This window comes from Ovis canadensis, chromosome 14 (assembly GCF_042477335.2).
Source record: "Ovis canadensis isolate MfBH-ARS-UI-01 breed Bighorn chromosome 14, ARS-UI_OviCan_v2, whole genome shotgun sequence".
Lineage (NCBI taxonomy): Eukaryota > Metazoa > Chordata > Mammalia > Artiodactyla > Bovidae > Ovis > Ovis canadensis.
In genome coordinates this window covers 14,705,901-14,730,816 of record NC_091258.1, presented here as the reverse complement: position 1 = coordinate 14,730,816, position 24,916 = coordinate 14,705,901, and the positions used below count along the sequence as shown (strand labels likewise).

The 24,916-nt window shown below is 44.1% G+C and overlaps 1 protein-coding gene, 1 non-coding gene and 1 pseudogene across 6 annotated transcripts in view; 2 read left to right on the top strand and 1 right to left on the bottom strand.

The window, feature by feature from the left end:
* IL34 (interleukin 34) overlaps window positions 1–24,916 on the top strand; it is a 62,842-nt gene that overhangs the window by 13,178 nt on the left and 24,748 nt on the right. The window contains exon 2 of one of the 5 annotated variants that reach the window (XM_069549549.1): window positions 3,843–4,001. The exons of 2 other annotated variants lie outside the window; for them this stretch is intronic. The gene's annotated coding sequence lies outside the window, so the exon portion shown is untranslated. Of the gene's footprint in view, window positions 1–3,842; window positions 4,002–4,278; window positions 4,552–24,916 lie in introns of those variants that run through there. 2 more of the 5 variants (XM_069549551.1, XM_069549552.1) reach the window with 2 other exon arrangements.
* Window positions 1,129–1,235, top strand: LOC138419888 (U6 spliceosomal RNA). Its single transcript, XR_011249139.1, has one exon. It is a non-coding gene; the product is annotated as a U6 spliceosomal RNA (small nuclear RNA).
* Window positions 22,919–23,889, bottom strand: LOC138418540 (RNA-binding protein 4B pseudogene; annotated as a pseudogene).

The following is a 24,916-nucleotide window of genomic DNA, read 5'->3' as shown; positions in this document are numbered from 1 at the left end:
TATTTTTCTAGTTTTTGCTTTTTTAAAATTGTGGTAAAATATACGTAGCATAGGGCTTCCTTGGTGGCTCAGATGGTTAAGAATCTACTTGCAAGGCAGGAGACCCAGGTTTGACCCCTGAGTCGGGAAAGATCCCCTGGAGAAGGGAGTGGCTTCCCACTCCAGTATTCTTATCTGGAGAAATCATGGACAGAGGGGCCTGGTGGGCTATACAATCCATGGGGTCATAGAGAGTCAGACATGACCGAGCAACTAGTACACACATACGCACACCATAAAATGTACCTTTTTTTAAAAGAGTTTTTTTTTTTTTAATGTGGATCATTTTTAAAGTCTTTATGGAACTTGTCACAGTATTGCCTCTGTTGTTTATGTTCTGGTTTCTGGCCTGTAGGATTTTAGTATCCCCCCCTCCCAATCCCGAATCGGAAGTCAGAGTCTTAACTACTGGACTCTCAGGGCATCCCTAAAAACTACCATTTTAAACACTTTTAAGTGTGCAGCTCATTGATATTAAGCACTTTACAATGTTGCATAACCATTATCACTATTTACAGAACTTTTTCATTATCTCAAACAGAAACTCTGTACACATTAAACAATTCTTCCTTTCTCCCTCTCTCCATCCCCTGGTAACCTCTATTATAGTTTCTAGCTCTAGATTTTGCCTGTTCTACATCGTTCAATATATATGAAATTTTTAAAGACTTAGTTTATTATGGTAAAATTGACATGCAATAAACTGCACAAAAGTGCACAACTTGCTAAATTTTATTATGCACTTGTTGTTGTTTGGTCACTAAGTTGTGTCCCACTGTTTGCAAACCCATGGGCTGCAGCACGCCAGCTCCCCTGTCCTTCACTGTCCCTGGAGTTTGCTCAGATCCATGTTCACTGAGTCAGTGATGGTATCTAACTATCTCATTCTCTGCCTCCCACTTCCTCTTTTGCCTTCAGTCTTTCCCAGCATTAGGATCTTTTCCAATGAGTTGGCTTTTTGCATCAGGTGGCCAAAGTGTTGGAGCTTAAGATTCAGCATCAGTCCTTCCAATGAATATACAGGGTTGATTTCCTTTAGGACTAACTGCTTTGATCTCCTTGCAGTCCAAGGGACTCTCAAGAGTCTTCTTGCTCACTTCAGCAGCACATATACTAAAACTGGAACAGTGCAGAGAAGATTAGCATGGCCCCTGTGCAAGGATGATATGCAAATTTATGAAGTGATCCATATTAAAAAAAAAAAGTCTTCTTCAGCACCACAGTTCAAAAGCATCAATTCTTTGGTGTTCAGCTTCTTTATGGCCCAACTCTCAACATCTGTACATGACTGCTGGAAAAACCATAACTTTGACTCTACAGACCTTTGTCAACAAAGTGATATCTATGCTTTTTAATACGCTGTCTAGGTTTGTCAAACCTAGACATAGCTTTCCTTCCAAGCAGCGAGCGTCCTTTAATTTCATGGCTGCAGTCACTGTCCACAGTGATTTTGGAGTGCAAGAAAATAAAATCTGTCACTGTTTCCACTTTTTCCCATTCAATTTGCCCTGAATTGATGGGACTGGATGCCATGATCTTAGTTTCTTGAATGCTGAGTTGCATGCAGCCAGCTTTTTCACTCTCCTCTGTCACCCTCATCAAGAGGCTCTTTAGTTCCTCATCACTTTCTGCCATTAGAGTGGTATCATCTGCATATCTGAGGTTGTTGATGTTTCTCCTGGCAGTCTTGATTCCAGCTTATGATTTGTCTAGCCTGGCATTTTGCATGATGTACTCTGCATATAAGTTAAATAAGCAGGGTGACAATATATAGCCTTGATGTACTCCTTTCCTAATTTTGAACAGTCAGTTGTTCCATGTCTGAGTCTAACTGTTGCTTCTTGACCTGCATACAGGTTTCTCAGGAGACAGGTAGGGTGGCCTGGTATATTCTCATCTCTTTCAGAATTTTTCAGTTTGTTGTGATCCACACAGTCAAAGGCTTTAGCATAGTCAATGAAGCAGAAGTAGATGTTTTTCTGGAATCCCCTTACTTTTTCTGTGATCCAACGCATGCTAGCCATTTGATGTCTGGTTCCTCTGCCTTTTCTAAACCCAGCTTGTACATCTGGAAATTCCCTGTTCATGTACTGCTGAAGCCCTAGCTTGAAGGATTTTGAGCATAACCTTACTAGCTTGTGAAATGAGCGCAATTGTACGGTAAGTTTGAACATTTTTTGGCATTGCCCTTTGGGATTCATATGAAAACTGACGTTTTCCAGTCCTGTGGCCACTGCTGAGTTTTCCAAATTTGCTGGCATGTTGAGTGCAGCACTTTAACAGCATCATCTTTCAGGATTTGAAATAGCTCAGCTGGAATTCCATCACCTCCACTAGCTTTGTTCATAGTGATGCTTCTTAAGCCCCACTGGACTTCACACTCCAGGATGTCTGGCTCTAAGTGAGTGACCACACCGTCCTGACTATCCAGGTCATTAAGACTACTTTTGTGGAGCTCTTCTGTGTATTCTTGCCACCTCATCTTAATCTCTTCTGCTTCTGTTAGGTCCTTACTGTTTCTGTCCTTTATCATGCCTATCCTTGCAAGAAATGTTCCCTGATGTCTCCAGTTTTCTTAAAGAGGTCTCTAGTCCTTTGTGTTCTGTTGTTTTCCTCTATTTCTTTCTAGACTCTTCATTTAAGACAGTCTTCTTATCTCTCCTTGCTATTCTCTGGAATTCTGCATTCAGTTGGGTATATCTTTCCCTTTCTCCCTCACTTCTCTTCTTTCCTCAGCTGTTTGTAAAGCCTCCTCAGACGACCATTTTGCCTTCTTGCATTTCTTTTTCTTTGAGATGGTTTTGGTCACTGTCTCTGTACAATGTTACAAACCTCCGTCCATAATTCTTCAGGCGCTCTGTCTACCAGATCTAATCCCTTGAATCTGTTTGTCACCTCCACTGTATAATCATAAGGGATTTGATTTAGGTCATAGCTGAATGACCCAGTTCTTCCCTGGTGGCTCAGATGGTAGAGAATTCATCTGCAATCCAGGAGACCATGTTTGATCCCTGGGTGAAGGGAATGGCAACCCACTCTAGTATTCTTGACTGGAGAACTACACGGACAAAGGAGCCTGGCAGGCTACAGTCCGTGGGGTCACACAGAGTCAGAGCAACTATTTCACTGAACAGCCTAATGGTTTTCCCTACTTCTTGATCATGCACGCAGTAAGCCAAATAATGCCTATACCAGTCACTGCCTAAATTTCCTTGTGCCCTTTTAAATTCCTCTCTCCCCCAAAAACTACTGTCTGCTTTCTGTCCCTGTAGATTATTGGATTTTCTTGAGTTTTAAGTACATGGGATGACACAGTTCATCCTCTTTCTTCTGGGTGGTTTGGTTTCTTTCAGCAGAATTGATTTGAGATTCAGTCATTCATGCTGTTGGGTGCCTCAGTAGTTCATTCTTCTCAAAGCTGAGTAGTATTCCATTGTATGATCTACCATAATTGTTCATCCGTTCACCTGCTGATGAACATTGAGATTGTTTCTAGCTTTCGGTGCTCGTAAATAGAAATTTAGTGGATTTTTGTATGTAGACTGTGTCCTGCAGGCTTCCCTGGTGGCTCAGCTGGTAAAGAATCCTCCTGCAATGCCAGAGACCTGGGTTCGATCCCTGGGTTGGGAAGATCCCCTGGAGGAGGGAACAGCTACCCACTCCAGTATTCTGGCCTGGAGAATTCCATGGACTGAATATCCATGGGGTCACAAAGAGCCGGACACGGCTGAGCGGACTTCGCTTCACTTCACTTGTGTCCTGCAACCTTGCTGAGCTCTTTTAATGACTCATCTTGTTCTCAGTTTTAGGGACAGAGCATTCAGTCGTTCATCATATAAGTTTCTCACAGACGGCCTTTTGCAGCTTGAGAAAACTCCTTCTCTTCATAGTTTGCTGAGAGATTTGCTGGGAGTGGAATGGTGGATTTTGTCAGAGGGACAGAATCTACTGCATCTGCTAAGGTAATCATTGGTTTTTCTTCGTTAGTTTGCTAATGGTGGTGGGGGCGGAATTCACAACGCTTGATTTTCAAATGTGAAAGCAACCCTTCATTCCTGGTACTGCCTGTGAGATTAGAGTAGGACGTGCCTCTGGAGAATCAGGGGCCTTGTCCCTCAAGGAGACCAGGTTTTGTGCTCAGTCATGGGGAGAGGGAGGGAGGGGGCAAAGGGCAAGGGCGGGGAGAACCCCAACGTCAGACATAGCTGCCTGCACCTGCCACCGCAGAGGAGCCGCCCCAGGAGAGCCAGGGCCCAGTCAGGGGCGCAGCAGCTCACCACGGGGTGTGCGCACGCGGCTTGGGCGGTCCCCGCTCGCAGCCTCTTTGCCGGATCTTCCGCACCGCACTTGCCTCTCGGGGAACTCTCGGCCTCTGTAAAACGGAGCCGGTGACGGCTGGGCAGCCAGAGCGCAGGGACCAGACCCAGGAGGCCAGTCTGCATTCCCGAGTGTCGTAGAAACGACCTAGCAGGCCGCGAGCTCCTTGGCAGTTCCCTTCTCCGTGAAATGAAGGTAATGGTGCTTCCTCCGGGGGCTGCTCTCTTCAGTGAGCCCATGGTGACAGACCACTTAAATAAGTCGGATAAAAGTGGCCAATGGACGATGTTCCAAGCTAATGCCCCTCACTCATCAGCTGTGTCCTGCCGCCAGTGGCCGACTCTCTCAGCCTTAATCTCCTCACTTAGAAAATGGAGATAACATTTTTATGAGATGTGGGCACTGATGACAATTCAGTGTCATCAGGCAAACGGATGAGCAAGCACCTGGCACAGTTCCTGGCACATGGGAAAAGCTGGGTAATGTGCAGGCGTCTCAGGCACCCAGAGCCGGGGTGGCTGCGATGGAGCCTGCCCTGGAGCTGGAGGAGCCACAGAGGCAGCCAGGGGCAGGAGGGTACCCTGGCCTGGTTTAAGTGTGCAGTGCTGTGCGCTTGAGAGATGCTGTGCCATGGAGTGGCACTCTCAGCACCCCTGCCAGACTGGCATGGTCCTAGTGCCCCACCCAAGTACCAGCAGAAAGGGGGAGGCTCAGAGCTAGAACTGGAATCCAGATTCCCTTGGTCTTTTGGGAGGTTTGTGCCTGTCTAAAAGGGGAAGGATCTCCCCAGGGCTGGTGCTAACTCTGGTCCCACGTTGAGGGAACTGGGAGAGGATAAAGGAATTGAGTAGCCAAGGAAACTCTTGGTGGATTCTCTCCTTCCCCATCTTGGCCTTGGGCTGGGTTTTCCCTCCAGCTTCTTAGGCTGAGTGTTTAGCTGGCCTAGTTCTCCTTCTCTATTGGCATTTCAGCATCTGACCCAAATGCCCTACTCACGCAGATGTTGTCCATCAGATGTTACCGTCTTCTAGGTCCATTAGGCTCTGGGGACACAGTGATGGGGTCAGAACAACACTCATGATTACAAGATAACACCCATGTGAACACAGTTAAAATGATGGCAGAGACCAGTGACCTGCAGAAGGGCCACAGAGAGTGCGGCAGGGAATGGCCTGGGCTGGTCAGAGAAGTGTACAGTGCTGTGCACTTGAGGTGCCTGTGATATTTCAGTTGACATAAAGGAGTCAGCTGGGCAAAATTCTGGGGTGGGGCATTCTAGGCAGAGGGAACAGACAAAGTCCTTAAGGAGGGGTCAGTCTGATGAGTAACTGGCAGTCAGAGCGGGATAGTGGGTGGAGCTAGGGGAGGGGTCCCATTGCAGTGGGGGAGGGGGAGGGAGCTGTGAGCACTTACTCTAAGTACAGACTCCAGGATTCTTCTGAAAATGAAAAAAATCCTTGTATTCTTTTCTTACCTTCTGTCTTTTGTGATTTAGAGGGCCTCTTGTTTGGAAAAATATTTGAGAGTCTCTCAGAACTGGAAGTATTGGCGCCCATCAGGTTGCCTTTAGCCACTGTTATTTCTACTCCTGAACTGCCGCGGACAGTAGACCTCATGATGTTCTCTAAGTCACCTTGCCAGAGTTACTTGATGGGGTCATATCCCCTGGCAAAGGGTATGAAAGCCCAGCCTTCTTGCCCTAGGCTGGGAGGACTCTGATGTTATTTAAAAATGCTCTAGACCTCCACAACATGCCCTTCCCTATCCTCTCCCCTTGCTCCTTCATCTGAAGGTTTCTCTGGAAAGCTTGCCCTCAAAAACTCATGTACAACTGAACCCCTGTCTCAGGTTCTCCTTCTGGGGAAACCAAACTTAAGCCACCAGGGACCATGTGTTTTTTGGACTAGAAATTGAGATTCACATCAGGTGGCCAAAGTATTGGAGCTTCAGATTCAGCATCATTCCTTCCAATGAATATTCAGGACTGATTTCCTTTAGGATGGACTAGTTGGATCTCCTTGCAGTCCGAGGGACTCTCAAGAGTCTTCAGCACCACAGTTCAAAAGCATCAATTCTTTGGTGCTCAGCTTTCTTTAATAGTCCAATTCTCACATCCATACATGACTACTGGAAAAACCATAGCTTTGACTAGATGGGCTTTTGTTAGCAAAATAATGTCTCTGGTTTTTAATATGCTGTCTAGGTTGGTCATAACTCTTCTCCTTAGCCCAGTTCTGTTGGGTTTGAGGTCATAAGTGAAAGTGAAAGTGTCCGACTCTTTGCAGCTCCATGGACTGTAGCCTACTAGGCGCCTCTGTCCATGGGATTTTCCAGGCAAGAATACTGGAGTGGGTTGCCATTTCTTTCTCCAGGAGATCTTCCCAACCCAGGGATTGAACCTGGGTCTCCCACATTGTAGGCAGACGCTTCACTAGGGAAGTCCATTTGAGGTCATGTGTGTGTGTGTGTGTGTGTGTGTGTGTGTGTTAGTCACTCAGTCGTGTCTGACTCTTTGCGACCCCATGGACTATAGCCCACCAGGCTTCTCTGTCCGTGGAGTTCTCCAGGCAAGAACAGTGGAGTGGATTGCCATTCCCTTCTCCATTTGAGGTCATAAGGGAGCCATATATCAGGAAATTCCTCAGCTTTCCCAAGGATCAGCTTCCCCACCCCATTTCTGCTTTGCCTCACCCTCTTCTGCCCACAGTCAGACCACACATGTTGAGAAGCACTCTGTGGCTTCCTCAGGTTTCAATTGCAAGGCCTCTCAAAGGTTTGAGTCGATGGAGGGGAAGGTGACTCAGCTAAAGAAATAATTTGGCCAAAAGTGCATTTTGGAAAAGAACAGACTGGTGATTTGAGCTAAGCTCCCTGGCAAGTGATTGGTTTCTCAGAAGCGTAGAGGGCTGTGTATGATGTAGTAAATTTCCATACCATTTTCTAAAGGGCTGGTGTCAATTGCTGGCTGAGGCAGGCTTGTGATATAGGTCTGGGGATGGCAGCCCCCATGGCAGAGTTTCACTTTTCTGTCCAAGTGGTCTTGGGTAAGTCATTTACTTTTTCCCGTACAGTTTCCTTGTCTAAACAAATAGAGCTGGATAGTCCATGGTCTTGGTCCTCAAAGTGTAGTCTGTAGACCAGGAGCATTTACAACGCCTGGGAGCTTGTTAGAAATGCAGAGTCCTGGGAATTCCCTGCCAGTCCAGCGGTTAGGACTCTGTGCTTTCACTAGCAAGGGCCTGGATTCAACCCCTGGATGGGAACGTAAGATCCCGTAAGCTTCATGGCATGCCCCCCTATCCCACCAAAAAAATAAAAAAGAAATGCAGAGTCCTGGGAATTTCCTGGTTGCTCAGTGGTTAAGACTCCATGCTTTCACTAGTCTGGGAGAATTTCTGGTTGGGAAACCACGATCCTGCAAGCCACACGGTATGGTCAGAAAAGAAAAAAAAAGAAATGCTGAGTCCTGGCTCTCACCCTAGATCTTAGAAATCTGTATTTTAAGAAGGTTCCCAGGTCATTTGTTTACACATCTCAGTTTGAAGAGCCCTGCTCTGAAACAGACCACTCAAATGTGGTCCTTAAACTAGCGTATCAGCATTACCCGAGCTTGCTAGAAATGTTAGTACATGGGCCCCAGACCTACTGAGCGACATCTCAGGAGCCTGTCTTTTAACAGCCTCTCCAGGTGGTTGTTAGGCACACTGACCTTTGATAAGCACCCTTCCTCAGGTCACATTGATCCTAGCAGAGGTTTGGCTGTTGTATGTGTATATGCTAAGTTGCTTCAGTCGTGTGACTCTCTGCGACCCCATGGACTGCAGTCACCAGACTCCTCTGTCCATGGGATTCTCCAGGCGAGAACCCTGGAGTGGGCCACCATGCCCCTCTCCGTAGCTGTTGTACATGCAGGGCTTGTTTAGTGCCAGTTTGTGGTTCTGGAAACACTCACATACCCGTACTCCACAGCATTTCTGGGGTCTTTAGCTTTGCTTTGGCAAAGAGAAAACTGAAGTTTAAGGGAGGTTAAGTGAGTTGCCCAAGATCTTTCTATCTCACGATGTTTTTCAATAGCATTATTGACTGACACAAGATGTTTCTGGCAATGTGAGTTAGCTATTACACGGTAATAAAACCCCTCGTGAATGTTAAACATTACCTGTTGATAAACGACAGAGGCTGTTTTCTTATTGGAGTATAGTTGTGTACAATGTTGTGTTAGTTTCTGCTGTACAACAAAGTGAATCAGCTATATATAATACATATATCCCCTCCCTCTCGAGCCTCCCTCCCACAGCCCTCACCCCTGCCACCAGATAGACGCTCTTGGAACATGAGCTGGAAAAGATTTTGTGGGTCTTGATCAAGTTTTTGAAGCTCGTGAACTGCAACTCTTTTTTTCTTGTTTCTTGTTTTGAACAGTAATACATTCTCATGGTTTAAACATCGTATAATAAAGGACTGCTGCTGCTGCAGCTAAGTCACTTCAGTGGTGTCCTACTCTGTGCGACCCCATAGACAGCAGCCTACCAGGCTCCCCCGTCCCTGGGATTCTCCAGGCAAGAACACTGGAGTGGGTTGCCATTTCCTTCTCCAGTGAGTGAAAGTGAAAAGTGAAAGTGAAGTCGCTCCTCCGTCCCTGGGATTTTCTAGGCAAGAGTACTGTAGTGGCTTGCCATTGCCTTTTCCGTAATAAAGGACTATAGTCAAAGTTTTTCTATCACTCTTGTTCCATAGCCACCCAGTATCCTCCTCCCCTAGAGAACTGGTTTTAGTTTATTGGATTTAACCTAATTAATGCTGAGCCTTTACAAAGCTCTGGAATCTCCTGATAGAAGGCTACCCTCATGACCCCCCAAATCTCTGGACTTGCAGTATATACATTTCCCCAGTTCACTTCATCATCCTGACAAAAAGTCCATCAAATCGGTTAACAAGCATCTTCTCTTAAGGATACACCATCTTGAAGAGGTTCTGAGCTGCTGCTCTTGGATGCTGTTATGTGTATTATTCTAATACAGCATTTCTTTATGCAAGTATAAACGTACATAGATATGTATAAGTGTGTTATATATAGCATATATTAGCTGTGAAATAGCATCCGTGTCTATGTCTGTATAATGCTCTGTCACCTCTGCCAACGCAATTTACAAAATAGAATGCACAGTGCTGTTCTGAGCCGTGCTTGCTTCACTGAATATATCATGCAGTTCTGTTGTATGATAGCAGTTTCCATTCTGCTGTCACAGACACTGCTGTATATGTGGCATTTTGCCAGTGCTTATTTTATATGCAGGATAAATTCCCAGAAACGAGGTTGCTAGGTGTCTGTATTTGTAGTTCCAAGAGCTACTGCCAGCTTGCTCTCCTTAAGCTGGTGCCAGTTTGCACCTCGACCAGCTTTGGATGAGAAGCTACTGTTTTCTCACGTCTTCGCCAACTTGTTAAGCTGTCAGATCGCTGGAGTTTTACCAGTCTGACAGGTGAAAAGCAGTGACTCATTTGAGTCTTTATTAACCCAGAATATGTTTACAGGCCATTTCTATTTCTTTTTCTGTGACTGTTAATACTCTTTGCTTGTTTTAAAAATTGGATCATTGCCTTTTTGTTTCTAGGAACTGATTATCTATTAAGGAAGGATGGCCTTTTGCGTTTGATAAAAGTTGTGTCCAGTTTACTGTCTCTCTTTTATTGATGGTTTGTTGGTTCTGTTTATACATATTTTCATTTTTTGCAGTCAGATTTATCAGTCATCTCTTTTGTGGCTTCTCAGTGTTGAATCATAGGTACAAAGGTCTTCCCCGCTTCAAGATAGCATGTTCTTTATTTTCTTCTATGATTTTGCATTCAAATTTTGATCCATATGGAATTTATTTTGATGTATGCTGTGAGGTACAAATCAACTTTTGTTTTTCAGATGGCTATCTCTTTTCTGCTGAATGGAGAGCTATTTTAATCAGAAACTGTTTATCATGAGCTTATTTTCTCATGTGTTGTGTAAGTCTATTTCAGAACTTGCTACTCTTTTTCGTTGGCTTGTTTGGCTATTCATGTTCACTCACGTTCACACTATTTTGCTTGCCATGGTTTATAATATTTAAAAACATCTTTTAGTATATTGAAGGGCTGCTCCCTTATTTTTAGATCTCTTTCAGGCTGTTCTTATTCATTTTTCTATTTGAACTTTAAAATCTGTCATATAATTACATTCCCATGTGTTGGTGTTTTTACTGGATTTACTTTAATAAAAACTGAAGTATAACTCACATGCAGAAAAGGGGACCGGTTGTAAGTATGCGCCTTGATGAAATATCACGTAGTAAAGCGAACCATGCTAGAGTGGAACCGGCATGGAGAAGCCCTGCTCTGGCCTCCGAGCAGTTACTGCCTCACCCTCTTACAGCAGGTAGTTATCATTCTCATTTCTTATGTCATGCATTTGGTTTTGATGGTTTTTTTTTAAATTTATATAAATGGATTCTTTTGTATTTGGCTTCTTTTGCTCAATTTGTGAGTTTTTAAAATCTGTTCTCCTGCTGATGGACATTTAAGTTGTTTCCCAGTTTTTGGCTATCATGAATAATGTTGCCTTGAATATTGTAACATACTGCTTTTGGTGCCTATGCATGTGTGTGTGTGTATGTATAGTTCTGTTGGGTATTTGCTTATGAGAACTTGTGCATGGGATATGCACGTGTTCAGCTTCAGAAAATACTGCCAAAAAGTTTTCCAAATAGATATGCAACCATTTACCCTCCTTCCAGTAGTGTCTGAGAATTCCAGTTATTTTGAGTTCCTGCAACACTTGATTTTGTTGGTCTTCTGGATTTTACTTACTCTGGTGGTAATTTAGTGTGGATTTAATTTTCTGAAGTAGCAATGAGGTTGTGTGTGTGCTCAGTTGCTCAGTCATGTTAAGCACTTTAAAATATGAGTTTGTTGGCCATTTAAATATTTTGTTTCATAAAATATATTAGGATTGTTTTAAATTTATACATTAACTTTAGAGAATGGACATATTGATGATGTTGAATGTTCTTATCCAGGTACATGGTGTAGCTTTCCATTTGTTTAAATCTCCTGTGCCCCTTAGTATTATTTACAGTTTTTTTATTATGTATCCTGCACGTTTTTTGATAGGTTTATTCCTAGATACATATTTTTTGTGGAGTCTTTTCTAACTGGCTGTTGTTTGTAGTAGTTTCTTAGTTGATTCTTGTAGCCATTTTAGGCTTATAATTATTTCATCTATAAATAGAAATAATTTTATCTCCTCCCATCCAGTTCTTTTTTAGTTTTTTATTGAGATATGATTGAAATATAACATTGTAGTCATTTTAGGATACAAACGTAATGATCTGATATATGTATATCTATGAAGTGATTACCACAATAAGTTAGTTAACATCACCGCAAGTAGCTATAATTCTTTCTATAACAAGAACTTTTAAAGATTTATTCTTTTAGCAACTTTCAAATAAACAGCACAGTATTGTTAATTATAGTCACCATGCCGTGCACTGTATCCCTTCGTCCAGTCGTTTTGTCTCTCGTTTCTTTCTATCTAGTTGTTAATTATAGTCACCATGCCGTGCACTGTATCCCTTCGTCCAGTCGTTTTGTCTCTCGTTTCTTTCTATCTAGTTGTTAATTATAGTCACCATGCCGTGCACTGTATCCCTTCGTCCAGTCGTTTTGTCTCTCGTTTCTTTCTATCTAGTTGTTAATTATAGTCACCATGCCGTGCACTGTATCCCTTCGTCCAGTCGTTTTGTCTCTCGTTTCTTTCTATCTAGTTGTTAATTATAGTCACCATGCCGTGCACTGTATCCCTTCGTCCAGTCGTTTTGTCTCTCGTTTCTTTCTATCTAGTTGTTAATTATAGTCACCATGCCGTGCACTGTATCCCTTCGTCCAGTCGTTTTGTCTCTCGTTTCTTTCTATCTAGTTGTTAATTATAGTCACCATGCCGTGCACTGTATCCCTTCGTCCAGTCGTTTTGTCTCTCGTTTCTTTCTATCTAGTTGTTAATTATAGTCACCATGCCGTGCACTGTATCCCTTCGTCCAGTCGTTTTGTCTCTCGTTTCTTTCTATCTAGTTGCTAATTATAGTCACCATGCCGTGCACTGCATCCCTTCGTCCAGTCGTTTTGTCTCTCGTTTCTTTCTATCTAGTTGCTAATTATAGTCACCATGCCGTGCACTGCATCCCTTCGTCCAGTCGTTCTGTCTCTCGTTTCTCTCTATCTAGTTGTTAATTATAGTCACCATGCCGTGCACTGTATCCCTTCGTCCAGTCGTTTTGTCTCTCGTTTCTTTCTATCTAGTTGTTAATTATAGTCACCATGCCGTGCACTGTATCCCTTCGTCCAGTCGTTTTGTCTCTCGTTTCTTTCTATCTAGTTGTTAATTATAGTCACCATGCCGTGCACTGTATCCCTTCGTCCAGTCGTTTTGTCTCTCGTTTCTTTCTATCTAGTTGCTAATTATAGTCACCATGCCGTGCACTGCATCCCTTCGTCCAGTCGTTCTGTCTCTCGTTTCTCTCTATCTAGCTGCTACTTATGGTCACCATGCCGTGCACTGTATCCCTTCGTCCAGTCGTTTTGTCTCTCGTTTCTTTCTATCTAGTTGCTAATTATGGTCACCATGCCGTGCACTGCATCCCTTCGTCCAGTCGTTTTGTCTCTCGTTTCTTTCTATCTAGTTGCTAATTATGGTCACCATGCCGTGCACTGTATCCCTTCGTCCAGTCGTTTTGTCTCTCGTTTCTTTCTATCTAGTTGCTAATTATGGTCACCATGCCGTGCACTGCATCCCTTCGTCCAGTCGTTCTGTCTCTCGTTTCTCTCTGTCTAGCTGCTAATTATGGTCACCATGCCGTGCCCTGCATCCCTTCGTCCAGTCGTTCTGTCTCTCGTTTCTCTCTATCTAGCTGCTAATTATGGTCACCATGCCGTGCACTGCATCCCTTCGTCCGGTCGTTCTGTCTCTCGTTTCTCTCTGTCTAGCTGCTAATTATGGTCACCATGCCGTGCACTGCATCCCTTCGTCCGGTCGTTCTGTCTCTCGTTTCTCTCTGTCTAGCTGCTAATTATGGTCACCATGCCGTGCCCTGCATCCCTTCGTCCGGTCGTTCTGTCTCTCGTTTCTCTCTGTCTAGCTGCTAATTATGGTCACCATGCCGTGCACTGCATCCCTTCGTCCGGTCGTTCTGTCTCTCGTTTCTCTCTGTCTAGCTGCTAATTATGGTCACCATGCCGTGCACTGCATCCCTTCGTCCAGTCGTTTTGTCTCTCGTTTCTTTCTATCTAGCTGCTAATTATGGTCACCATGCCGTGCACTGCATCCCTTCGTCCGGTCGTTCTGTCTCTCGTTTCTCTCTGTCTAGCTGCTAATTATGGTCACCATGCCGTGCACTGCATCCCTTCGTCCAGTCGTTCTGTCTCTCGTTTCTCTCTATCTAGCTGCTAATTATGGTCACCATGCCGTGCCCTGCATCCCTTCGTCCGGTCGTTCTGTCTCTCGTTTCTCTCTGTCTAGCTGCAGTGGCTAGGACCTCCTGCACAGTGATAGTGCACGCAGATGTATTATTTCTCTCTTTAGCTGGAATGTGTCTGTTGTTTTTTAGTTAAGTAGAATGCTGGCTTATAACTGAGATTTATATATTTTGTCATATTAAGGAATTATCCACTGAATCCTGCTTAAGGATTTTTAATCAGGATAATGTGTTTTTGTTAAATGCTTATTCAATATTTATGGACTTCCTCGGGTCTATCGTTATGTGAAGTTTCTGAGAGCTCCTTGGTGGGCTAGTAGTTAGGATTCTGGACTTTGACAGCCATGGCCCAGATTCAGCCCCTGGTCAGGATCGCCCTGGGCCACAGCAGTGAAAGTGTCGAGTCCTAACCACTGGACTTCCAGGGAATTCCCTCCTTTTGGTCTTTTAATGTGCGTGCCACCCTACTGGAGAATCTTCTTTGAGTCAGCTACTGTGGACTCCTCTGGAGAGGATCTCTGGACATGTACAGAGTCAGGACGTATGGTACATGTGGGCTAAAGTGTCCTTTCCTAACGGCCTCCCTGGTGGCTCAGACAGTAAAGAACCCGCCTGCAAAGTAAGGAGCCCTTTGTTTGATTCTCTTTTAGGAAGCCCAGCTCCACATTCCTTCCTGGCATAGTGGACAATAGAAATGGGGTTTGGGGAACCCCCTCGTGGCCCAGCGGTTAGGTCTGCGTGCTCTCACTGCCGTGTGCAGGGGTTTGATCCTGGTCGGGGAACAAGGGTTGTGCAAGCTGCACGATGCCACCAAAAGAAAAAAGTGGGGAAAAAAGCAACTGTGGTTTTTCATCAAGTTGGGAAAAAATGCCTGATTCTGATCTAAGTCTTTTTCTGTTCAGCTCTATAGTTGTTTGGTTAGCTTTCATCTCAAAATTAAACAAAACATTCCAAAACCCCCCAAACAAAATTAAACAACCTTAATCCTGTTCCACTCAGTTTTGTTTATATAGTGCTTTAGAGGATGTCCCAGTGGACCTTGGGACTCACTGCTCTAATGGTTCTCAAGAAGGGGAAAAAAGTTGAAGGAGCTCTGGATCTATAACAGACCTTTGGGTTCTCAGTCGCTGGGGGAATGCAGTGCCCAATCCAAAGAAGAGACATCTACTTGGCAGTGCGGCCCGGTGGCTAAGATTTCCAGGCCAGTTTGTCTGGGCCCAGATCCTTCCTCTGTGTACTACTGTGTGACCTCAGACAAGTTACATCACCCCTCTGGTCCTCAGTTTCCGCAAACAAAAAATAAAGATAATAGTGATTCTATCTCTAGCCTTGTTGTGTGGAATCAGTGAGCTCATGCCTGGCAAATTCTGCAGCCATAAATATGGGAGAGCCGGAATGGTTATATTATTCAGTGATCTACCTGACCTTTGCTGACCCCAGTCCTCGTGCAGATATCCACAGGTGAAAAGTTCTCAGGGTCAGGGTCTTCTAAGATGAAGCAAAATAATGAAATAAAAAGTCCCATTTTCTAAGTGTCTGGGCTACAGAAAGCAAAGGAATCAAAGATTCTTAAATGTTGGCATTCCAGATAATAAATCTGTGAGTTACTGAAAAGTTGGGTTAAGGTGCTTGGCCCCTAACCAGGCTTTTCTGCAGCCTTTAATTCTGAGGCTTGGCACTCCCTGAGAAGCGGGTTGGTTCATTTTTGAATGGGACATCTGCACGGTGGCTCTCCTGGGTAGTACTGCCTATAGTACCCGAATATTTGTGTTTGAGAGAGTGAAAGAGGCATTTTGCTGTGGGCAGAGGAAACAGATGCAAATAGTGGTTGATTGTGAAAGGGAGAGCCATTGGGAGGGAGGGACCCCTTGGGCAGTGCCTGGCTTCTCTCAGTGTGGATTCTGAGCAACAGAATCCTTCTGAGCAACAGCTCTCCTTCAGGTATTCTGTCTAATATGGTGAAACAGAAGCCAGGTTGGAACCCTCATCACCAACTTCCTGTTTCCGATGAGTTATTTGCAATTTTTAAAGCTGTAGTAAAATTATTTAAAAGGCACAGACTTTAAACATTGTTAGATGGTCTGTTAGTTTCCTAGGGGCTACTGTAACAAAGTACCAGAAATTTGGTGGCTTTAAGAGAAAAGAAGTGTGTTCTTTCACGGGTCTGGAAGCTGGAAACCCAGAATCAAGGTGTCTGTGAGGCTGTGATTTCCTTGACCTTTCACTGCCTCTTCTTGGCTCCTGGTGGTTGCTTGCAGCCACCGTGCCTTGTGGACCTATTTTTCTGATCTCTGTCTCAGTCACCATGTTATATTCGTCTTGCGTGTCTCTGTTTTCTCTTCTTATAAGGACATCAGTCCTTGGACGAGGGCCTTCTGTAACCTGGTATGGACTCACTTTAATTTCACTAATTACAGCTGCAAAGACCCTATTTCCAAATAAGGTCACATTCTAAGATTCTGGTGGACATGAATTTTGGGGGGACACTATTCCTCCCAGTGCAGATGGCCTTTGACAATTGCGTATACCCAGGTGACCACCACCCCAGTCAAGAACCAGGATATTTCCATCACTGTGAATTTGCTCGTGCCCCTTTCTGTCCTAACTCTGTAACTGTAGACTATTCTTGCATTCAAATAAATGGAATTATGTAGCGAGTGCTCTTTGGTGTCTGTTGTCTTTTACTGGCAGTGTTTTTGAGAGCCATCCATGTTGTCGCATGGATCAGTCTTTTGTTCCTTTTTCTTGCCGAGGAGTCTTCCACTGTGTGATTATACCAGATTTCTATATCCGTTCCTCTGTTGATGAACATGTGAATTGTTTTCAACTTTTGAGACTGCATATAATTCATGATACGAATATAGTAGCCATGCATATTCTTTTTGTTGTTGTTTTTTGAGCACATGGCTCTTGATTTTTCTAGGTTGATACTAGGAGTAGAATTACTGCTTCATACAGCAGGTATGTAGCTCATTTTATTAGAATTGCCAAACAGTCTTCCAGAATGATTGTAGGCCCACAAGGGTAGTGTGTCAGAGCTCCAGCTGCTCCGTAGTCTCATGATCTTGGTTACTTTCTTGGCAGTATTTTCTTTGGTGCATAGAGAGAGTAGACCTCTGCACAAGTTTCTATCCATGAGCTGTAGAGGGCCCTCCAGCTAATGATCTGCTTCACTCCTTTTGTTTTCCTTTTCGTCATGTTGTTCCAAGGAAGCTTTTGGGCACAAAGGTCTGCTGGAGACCCTTTGTCAACAGTCACTTTTTTCTGAGAATAGCAGAAATATGAGCCCTCCACACTCTGTTCTTTCACTCTTGAGTCTCTTTGCTCATTGGAGGTCAGAGTTTGAAGGTCAGAGGTTGGAGTCCTTCAGAAGGACATCAGCAGCTTTCAGGAGCTGTTCAGAATGCTCAGGGGTCCCATGTGACTAGTTCCACACTGGATTTCTTTCTTTCTTTCACAATCAAGTATTTTCCTCACAGATCTCTATTGATGGTGCTAAAGCAATAACAATAAAGGGAATAATTCAAGAATAAAAGAAAAAGCTTCAGTTTTCCAAGACATGTCTTTGCTGCCTTTTATAATAGTGAATAATAATTATTATAGTAAATACTGAGCTCCTGCATACCATCCCATGTTCTAAGTGTTCTATATATGGAAACTTGGTAAATACTCCCATAACCCTTTGAGGTCAGAGTTTTGTCTCAAGGCCAATTCTACAGATGAGGAGTCTGAGGGAAGACAAGAACGCTCACGTTGCCCAAGGTAAGGTGAAGCCAGAATTTGAACACCAGGTTCTAGCTTCAGAGTCAGCATCTTACCTGCATATTTTTTTCCTTAGGGCCATGCACATTTTGGAAGCCTAGACACATTTATTTAAAAGGGAAACATTATATCACTACACAAATTGGAGATCCATATCACTTGCCATAGTAGACGATAACTATAAAAACAATACTCTAACAGCATTACTCTAACTTATTCCTGTTATTCCTCACCCACACCACCATTTTTTCTTAATGGTTTGTGCTTTTGAGTCAAATATAAGAAAATTTTGCCCAATTCAAAGTCACAAATATGTTCTCCTAGAATTTAGTTTTAGGTTTTACAATTACATCTATGATCCATTTCAAGTTATTGTATGCATAGTGTGAGGTAAGGGCTCTGCTTAATTTTTTTTTTTAGGATTATGCTTAAAAAAAAAAAAAGGATTTCTGGGACTTCCTTGGTGGTCCAGTGACTAAGGCTCTGTGTTCCCAATGCTGGGGCCCTGAGTTCGATCCCATATGCCACAACCAAGAGTTTGTATGCTGCAATGAAGACCTGATAGCCAAATAAGTAAATATATATATATATATATTTAAAATAAGAATTTCTGGTAGTTTCTACAGCATTGGTTGGAAAAACTCCCTTTTCCTGTCTTCTCCGAGTCTGGCTTTTCTCAGGGAATGGGAAGACTAGTTCTTGCAGTTGCTACAAGGAGAGAAAGGTATAATCATTTTGCTGTACAGGATGTAAACTCGCTGGCGCATGGTCAGGACTCGATAAGCAGCAGTTAATTCTCAGATTATGCTAAGGGCTTTCCTGTTGTTTGGCATTCAGATGGTTTCCAGTTTTCTTTCTTAAAGTGTAAACAGCAATGCAGTGGATATTCCAAGTGTACTGCTTTTTTTTTTCTTCTTTAAAATTACTTTAGAGTATATTTACAAATCTTAATCCATTCTACAGTTAATGTCAGAAGCATATACCCTACCAGAAGCCAGAAGCCATGCATTGCTTTTGAATTAGCTCTGCTTCTAACTAGCGGGAGCTCCTTGGGAGGGTTAAGAACTGAAATCATCGCCTTCTCTGGCACCTCACCGCACCCCCCCACCAGTTGGTGTTTTTTCATCTTCCCTTTAGCTGAACACACTCTTCAATGATACTGTGTTCTACTCATTTAGTAACCTGCTTGCCTTCCCCACTGGCCTGCATCCGTCTTACTGGAATCACAATTTGCCAGTCCCCAGCACAGTGCCAGCAAGTGCTAGGCTCTTGGTGAATGCTGACTGTAAGAGCGGCCTGCAGGGCAGTGTGACCCAGCGGCTGGGTCTGCCGACTGCTCTCCGTTTTCTGATAGCAGTGTTCTTTTAGCACTGGTGCTTTGGTTCCGAGGCTTTGCGTCATTTAGATAGCTTTCTCTAAGTGTGGGTTGTGTGCCATTAGTTAATGTTGGATGGTGTAACAGGGTACTTGTATCCTGCATTAAAATACATTGAATTTCAGAGTGAGGATATTTCTTTTCAGTTCTTTTTCAACTCTTTTTCTATAGGACAGGATATCTCAGTCTCAGAACTATTGACGTATGGGGGCTGAAAAATTGTTGTAGGGTGGCTGCCTTGTGCACGATAGAATGCTTACAGCAGCCTGGCCTCCACCCATTACTAGGTGCCAGTAGTGCCCCCACTCCCACTTGCGACAACCAGAGTTATCTCTGCTGCTGCTGCTGAGTTGCTTCAGTCGTGTCCGACTCTGCGACCCCATGGACTGCAGAGCCCACCAGGCTCTCCCATCCCTGGGATTCTCCAGGCAAGAACACTGGAGTGGGTTGCCATTTCCTTCTCCACTGCATGAAAGTGAAAAGTGAAAGTGAAGTCGCTCAGTCGTGCCCGACTCTTAGCGACCCCATGGACTGCAGCCTACCAGGCTCCTCTGTCCATGAATTTTCCAGGCAAGAGTACTGGAGTGGGGTGCCATTGCCTTCTCCGAGAGTTATCTCTAGACATTGCTAAATGTCACCTCCAGGTTGAGAACGACTGCTCTGGGAAAAAGACTCATTCTGGTGCTATTGTATTTCAAACACCTCTACAACCCTTGCTAGGGAACTCCCTGGAGGTCTATGGACCAGTGGATTTAGGACTCTGCTTTCACTGCTTAGAGCCCAGGTTCAATAGCTGGGGTTGGGAAACTGAGATCTCACAAGCCTCATGGCCAAAAACAAACAAACAGAAATCCTTGCTAAAACTCCCTTTCCAAAAAAAGAGAGCACTTCCCTGGCTCAGCAGGCAATGCTTTCTCACTTGAACTTATGTTATTTTACTTTCCTTGATGTTAGCTTCTCATTTTGGCAAGTGAGAACTGTTTTTCTCTCAATGTTAAGTGTTGTGGAGTTTTCTTTACAAATCAATTTAAGTAAAAAGTTGAATGAATATAGAGAAACGTATCTCAAATATGTAGATATGACCCAAATAGTGCTGTGCTAGATACCTGCTTCTAAGGAAACGCTGAGTCATGCACCTTCCTGTTTCAGGACTTCTGTAGGCAGGCAAGTTTCCATGTTTTGCTTCACCTAAGACAATACTCCAGCTTGGGAGATGCCCTAGGGATCTGGTGTAGTGCCAAGCTTCCCAGATGTGCTGACCCGGATCATATACGTGCAGCACCTATCAGAAGTGTACCGCCTGCTCCAAGCATTTGGTCTGTGGACCCAGGAGGAGTCTCAGTTGATAAAATCACTCAGGTGCTTTGGATCACAAGAGTAAAGGCCGTGCATGTCTGGTTGCCAGCCAATCTTTTTCTGAGAAGCCGGTATTTGAAAACAAATCACACAAGGCTGGAGACTTTCTGATTTAATAGAGGTCAGATGTGGGAAGAAAGCACAATATGTCATATTGTGACATATCCTATTCATATCAGACATCTTGGCAGAGCTGCTCTCTGCTACTGACTCTGTTTGCCTCATGGGAAAAGGCTTGATCAGATGGAAATGTGAGTGAGAATATCACACTTAGCAACCCTCGATAAATTAGAGTCTAGACATTACGCATCGGTAGCTACCAACATCGGAGAAGAGTGGACCTGGCACCACCTGTAGTTGTGACAAAGGATTTAAACTTTGTCTGATCCAGTCTGCAACGTGCAAAAAAGCACAGGACAGAGGGACATGTTGAATTGCACCACGAACGCACAACCAGCAAAGCTAGACTGGGGGCATTCTTGGACATGGATCCTGGGTTCTTTTTTTTTTTTTTTTTTAATTTTTTAAAAATTTATTTGCCTGGGCCGAGTCTTCATTGTTGCATGTGGGATCGAATTCCCTGACTAGGAATTGAACCCAGGTCCCCTGCAGTAGCAGCTTGGTGTCTTACCCAGTGGACCACCAGGGAAGTTTCTATCCTGGCTTCTTCAGAGGGAAGAATGGAATGGGGGAGAAATCCTGTGGGTTAAAAGAGGATTAAAAGATATATGAATTTTAAAAATGGGCAAAGCTAAAACCTTTACTGTCTAGGGAAGCACACTTGGTTGATAAAACCAGAAGGAAGCCCGACAAGTGTTTCTGTCATAGTCAGGGTGGTGGTTACTGTTTGGTAGTTGAGATGGGACTCATGGAGGGCCTTCTGCAGTGGCCTACTAGGTGCTATTCCTTGATTTCATGGTAGATATAAGATTTGATTATCTTACAATAATTCATTAAACTATACATTTTTTCTGTTACTTTTATATTTTATTTTAAAATAGTTTTTAAAAAGCAAGATGTGAGAGGGGACATATGAATACCTGTGGCTGCTTCATGTTGAGGTATGACAGAAACCAACACAATATTGAAAGGCAATTATCCTTCAGTTAAAAATAAATAAATTTTAAAGAATGCAGGGTGCAAAGGAATATGGGTAAAATGCCACCTTTGTAGGCAAAGAGAGGAAATATGAAAAATATGCTTGTTTTTTTAAAATGTAACCAATGTAAGGAAAAACCAAAAACTAATGAAATTGTTTAATCAGGGAGGGGAAAATAAGGGGGGAGAAAGATAGAACTTGCTGAATATGACTTTTATCATTTAGTTTTTACTTTGAAATGATGGCACCACCGACTTGATGGACATGAGTTTGAGTAAGCTCCAGGAGTTGGTGATAGACAGGGAAGCCTGGCCTGCTGCAGTCCATGGGGTTACAAAGAATTGGACACGACCGAGTGACTGAACTGACTGACTGAACCTGACTTTAATGGATTGAAAAACAAAAATTTTAAAATTAATGAACTCAAGGTGATAACTGAAAAATCATCATTAATTACCTTTGGAAGATGTTAGGCAACAACTCATTCTGAAAGCTGGTAAGTAAAGACAAAGAATCATGCATTTAAAAAAGTGTTATAAATATTTATTTGTCAAAATATTTTTTTTTTAAAGTGGAGTAAGACAAGGCTGAATTTCAGCTAATGTTATGCCACCATCACAGGTCACATACAAAGAACAACAGCAACAACCAAAACCCCAATTGTCCTAGCAGTTTCAGAGGATTAGCTTCAATGTTAGGGTCCAGAGCTAACGTAGAAGAGTAAAAGGTAGCTTGCCTCTACATGCCATTTTAAAGGGAAAGGAGACGTTGCAAGTAGACAGGGAGAAAGGTTCAGCAGCTAAGGAAAGCAAGATAAGAGGGATTCTGTGGTATGGGAGAAGGGGATGCCAGCAAAATCCTTACCCAGGGCTGCTCAAAGGCTGAGAATGTAAGGGTCAGAGTGAAAGGCTACAGAGACTGGTATCAGGAGGAAAGAAAAAAGCCAACATAGAAGAATTAAAAAGAAAACAAAGAGACGTCCCTGGTGGTCCAGTGGTTAAGAATCCGCCTGCCAATGCAGGGGACCCAGGTTCTTTCTGGTCTGGGAAGATTCCACGTGCCACCGCAGAGCAGCTGAGCCCCTGACCCACAGCTCCTGAGCCTGTGCCCTGGAGCCCATAAGCCACTGCTGTTGAAGTCTGCACTCCAGAGCCCGTGCTCCACAACAAGAGAAGCCGCCGCAGTGAGAGGCCCGCACACCATGAGGAGGAGCCCCTGCTCGCCACAACTAGAGAAAACCCACATGGCAGCGAAGACCCAGGGCAGCCGAAATAAAGAACAACAAAAAAAGCTTTTTTAAAAAAGAAAACATGGTTGGTCACAAACTCCTCTGTTTACTGAGACATGAAGCAGTGGAAACATGTCAGCAAGGGGAACCACGTGGAGCGAGTTCTCCTATGTGACCACAGCGTGAGGGTCTGCAGTCTGCAGTAATCCTACCTCCAGTCTTTCAAAGGCTGAGTACCCAGCTCAGTCTGCATACTGCTCCGGTTTGTACTGGGCCACGCCACAGAGAACTGCCTGCTGAAGCCTGAGACAGCTCACTCTCTAGCCCGTAACTGCAGCCCTGTCCACCTGTGGGGCGCACAGCCCTGCTGCAGGAGGCAGGGGGCTCCTGTCCCCTCCACCACGGGGGAAGTGGTGGCAGTGGCGGCAGCAGTGCCTGAGTTTGGCAACAGGTGTCTGTCCGTCGGGATCAACGGAAGTGGAGCTGAGGTGGCGGGTCACAGCTATGTTCTGGACTTGAGGCAGATGGGACCTGGTCTGCCCTGCGTAGTCGCGTGCAGACGCTGCTGCCGCCACTACTGCCTCGTGAAAGTGAATTCAGGAGCGCTTACAGTAGTCAAGTGCTCTGTAGGATAGCATCATTGTAAGAAATGGATTCCCCGTAGCCCATGGCTTAAGGTGTGTGCACCGCTCCATACTGTTCAGTATAATTGCTTGGTAAGTCCGCCACACGGCCCGTATGATCTATTGGGCACTCTTTTGACCAGTGCCCCTCTTTCTCACACTGACAGCGGCCACTCCAGTCTCCCATCCCAGGGTCAGTCCAGAGCAGCTGGCAGACAACTGCGCATACATTCTTTTGCCTGGAAACTATCAAGGCCCCTGTCAGCCTCCACGGCACCCTCTGCCCACTCCATGTGTACAAAGGCATAATCTTTCACAGTGTCATCGTGTTTGATGACTGGACCATACTCCTCAAACTTGGTTGAAGCTTCGCTCTTATCCTTGCTGGCTCTCACCTTGATGCTCACCCGCATGCAGCCAGCAGTGGCGCTGGTGCTGTGTGGCGCCCTCAGCCACTGCCTTGTCCTCGCATGCACAAAGCCACAGGTCTTAACGCTGTCACATTCCAGCACCTTCCAACACTGCTCGACGAGTGAGCGGGCCTCCTGCCCTGTGGCCTCCCAGGGCAGGTTTCCAGTGAACAGTTTCATCAGCCTGACAAGAGCCTCCTGGTGGCAGTAGCGGTGGCTCCCACATCAGAGAGAAGTCTGCATAGTGAGGATCGCCACTCATGCCTTGGTGCCACCGGGTCAAGAGTCAAGACCAAATCTTAAGAAAATAGGTGAGGAAGGAATGTTCTACTTTATAAAAGAATCACAGTAATATATGTAGAAGAGAAGATAGAAAGTGACCACCTAAGAAAACAGTGGATCAAGGCTGTCATCCAGAGTACGTGATGAAAGGTAAAATGTTGGTGGAAAACTTTATAATGGATGAATCATGGAGAAAGAACATAACATTCGCTCTTTAAAGTGGGACCAACATAACTTCTGTGTCTCCTGATATAATGCAACACCTCCTATGAAAATTATGCCTGAGCCCAGAGAAGCGTCCTGATCTAAATATTATAATTACAGAGATAAATATGTTAAATGACATTACAGGGGTGCAATTATCCAAATCCAGAATGTGGGAAGCCTACAGGGTAAGTGACTCAGTTTCTTCAATAAAAACAGAAAGGGAAAAATAAATTATTATAGATTAAAATGTCTTAAAAGTGTTCACAATGTACCATAAAGCTACAGAAATCAAGACAGAGTGGTTTTTGGCATAAAGATGTAAATATAGGGAATTCTCTGGCTCTCCAAGGGTTAGGACTTGATTCTTTCACTGCCGGAGTCAGGTTCAGTCCTAGGTCAGAGAACTAAGATACCGCAAGCTGTGTGACATGACCAAAAAAAAAAAAAAATAGGATAATGGATCAATGGAATAGAATTGAGAGCCCAGAAATAAATCCATATCTACCCATGTATTTATGGTCAACTGAAATATAGTAAGGGTGCTAAGACTGTTCAGTGGGGAAAGAATCATCTTTTAAAAACCAGTGCCGGGACTTCTGGATAGCAATATGCAAAAGAGTGAAGTTGGGCTCTTGCCTAACACCATGTACAAAAATCAGCTCCAAATGGATCAAAGACCTAAATGCAAGAGCTAAAACTGTAAAAGTCTTAGAATAAA